At 41.5% G+C, this 2,920-nt stretch overlaps 1 long non-coding RNA gene across 2 annotated transcripts in view; it reads left to right on the forward strand.

The window, feature by feature from the left end:
* LOC106817840 overlaps positions 1-2,600 on the forward strand; it is a 29,379-nt gene extending 26,779 nt beyond the window's left edge. For both annotated transcript variants that reach the window (XR_001395110.1, XR_001395109.1), the window contains exons 2-3: positions 1,989-2,077; positions 2,374-2,600. This is a non-coding gene — a long non-coding RNA (uncharacterized LOC106817840). The remainder of the gene's footprint in view (positions 1-1,988; positions 2,078-2,373) is intronic.
* Positions 2,601-2,920: the final 320 nt, after the last annotated feature.

Genomic DNA, 2,920 nt, shown 5'->3' on the forward strand with positions numbered 1-2,920 from the left:
TCCTTACAGAGATATTCCATTCATACTAGATCACGGGGGATACATGTAGTTGGCGACAACTGCTCGTTTCTAGTTATTCACATATTCGATGCTATATTCACATATATATAAAATGTAGCACCTCATTATATATGCACACAAAACAGCTGCGCTTACACACGGTAAAAGAGCGCAGATTCGGAGTTTCTACACCACTAAAACTACACACGTAGCTAGACGCTACTCACGAACACGCGTATGTTAGCACAAAGACGTGTTCTTACTTATATAGGATGCGTGCGCGTGACGTCATCCTAAATGTCGCTACTAGTCAGAATGGCTATAATGGCTTTATTATCTATCACTAGGGGGCGCTACACTCATATTACGTCTAAAGTGTCACCCAATTACATCTTATTTCCTACACTAGGGGCCGCTACCTTGTCACCACCGCTTCCAGGCTGCGAGCTCTTGAGCGCTGAAAATTCTATTTCTACTAGGGTTCAGTAAAGCCGATAAGCGCTTAATCTACCATCTTTACATCCTGCCTCAGTCATAAACACGGATGGGGTGTGTGTGGTCTGTTTCCCCATGCTCGTACATGTTCTTATGGCCACCCACAAATCCACAAAGTTAGCTCATTGAATATTCATAAGGGCGTGACATTTGTACACGCCCGACCCATCTACGCGTTGTCAACCCGCGATGTACTACATAAAGGCTAATTAAGGCCAATAACACAGCCGCTATTACACAGGCTAATTACATGCTTATACGTAATTACATGCATTACACGTAAGCACATGCGTTATACGAAATTACACAGGCTAAGTGGGCTTGATATGACATATGTATATATACATACATGTATCATACTTCATTGTATCATATCTATAATCATATATATATATAGATGCATGTATACAATATCATATGTAGTAATTAATATAAACATATTAATCGACCGCCGGTTTTCTATGGCAACTATACGTGCGCGTATATTTCCCCTAGCCTGTCATGCGCACGTGAACATATCTGCATGTAACGTGCGCAATATAAATCAATAAATATTATTAACGCATATTCTCGAAGCTTCCAAACTATGTATGTTCTAAGGGACGCTAGCATCACGCTATCGCCGTGTATATGTGTCACAGATAACAAGACGCGTGTCGCTACGTACACAGCCTAAGAGCGTACACGCGGCTCACTCATTCGTGGCCTTGAGGGGGGTGTGGCTTGCGCGTAGCATATATGTAATTCTAAATAAACTAATTTAAATAATTACCACAGCGCAGCGCACTGTTACACTTGGAGCATTTTCTACACAATGTATATTTAGAAGATTTTGACTACATAAAATCATACAATCTTTCAAACTGTTTTTGTCCCAATATTGTTTACCCCCTTATGTATTTCGTTCCTCTATTGCGACTCTATGCTAAGAGGTAAGTAAGTAGGCCTATATGTGTCAGGATTTGCTCTACAAGTTGTCCCTGGACGTTTTCCCCTGAGCAACACTGAGTACCTATGCTAGTCCTTGCATAACACAACCAATAAGGTCGTGCCGAGCAAGCTGTGAAGACTGAACTACGCTATATCCCCATCATTATAGCCATCACTAAATCAGTCATAAGATGGATTAAAACATATGCATGCTCCAGGACCTTACGCAGTTGTAAAATATGGTTTGTAGGTGTCACCAATCAATAATTAATATACATGTAATGAGATACATTAAAAAAGGTTGCAGGGTGCTGTGAGGAGCTCAGAGTTCAAGAAGTCAGAGATGCGGTATTGCTTGGTGTGCGTAAGAACATTATGTATGCAGTGATTTGTGGTTAGTGTTTGTTTACGAGGCTGGTTAGTCCTGCTTTGGTAGAAATAACAGTCAACATCCCTACACAGTACGGATGTCACTTTTAAGCACCAAACCCAGGAGAGACCATGAGATAGTTTTACAGAAATGTTTTAGGGCGAGGTGTACAGTTGCTTTTGTAATTATTTAGGGGAAGCGTCCACCTTGTCTCCTGGTATCAGGAGATCAGACCGGTTACCAGGGTGTCAGGATATCTGAGCGGTTTCATCATAATAGCAGGTATATAATCACACCATTGACGTTTGTAACATCAGTCTAATACGAGAACACCACACGGACGTTCAGAGACTTCATTGGGTAAACGGATGTTTCTTATATTAATTCAGTGCATTTAGTTTTGTGATATATTATGTGCTTGACCTTACAGTCGTTAAATGGCGCGTGATGTTTGGATGATAATAATTCGATATTCAGAATAAACAGTTATATTGCAAACATAAATGGGGCGCGTTTTTGTTCTACATCAATACGCGTTGTTCAATGCATTTATTTGTATTCTCTTTTCTAATTTATAGGAGAGCCTATATAGGAATTCTACAAGTGTGACGAGGCAGTCTACGAAGCAAAACACGTGGTCGTAACTTGAACGCCAGACAGGGTAGACACCTGACGTGTGTGACCAGTACGTGGCAGCTTTCTCTGGAGCACGATGGAGTACGTGAGAATTAATACCGGGCAAAATCCATATCAGTGCAAGCTGTGTGATGCTGCCTTCTCCTGTCTGAGTAGTGTGAAGATACACATGAGAAGTCACACGGGAGAGAAACCGTATAAGTGCGAACTGTGTGATGCTGCCTTCTCATGTCTGAGTAGTGTGAAGATACACATGAGAAGTCACACGGGAGAGAAACCGTATAAGTGCGCGCTGTGTGATGCTACCTTCTCATGTCTGAATAGTGTGAAGATACACATGAGAAGTCACACGGGAGAGAAACCGTATAAGTGCGCGCTGTGTGATGCTACCTACTCATGTCTGAATAGTGTGAAGATACACATGAGAAGTCATACGGGAGAAAAACCATATAAGTGCGAATTGTGTGATGCTACTTTTGCACAATCGGG

Source organism: Priapulus caudatus, unplaced genomic scaffold (assembly GCF_000485595.1).
Source record: "Priapulus caudatus unplaced genomic scaffold, Priapulus_caudatus-5.0.1 Scaffold1890, whole genome shotgun sequence".
Lineage (NCBI taxonomy): Eukaryota > Metazoa > Priapulida > Priapulimorpha > Priapulimorphida > Priapulidae > Priapulus > Priapulus caudatus.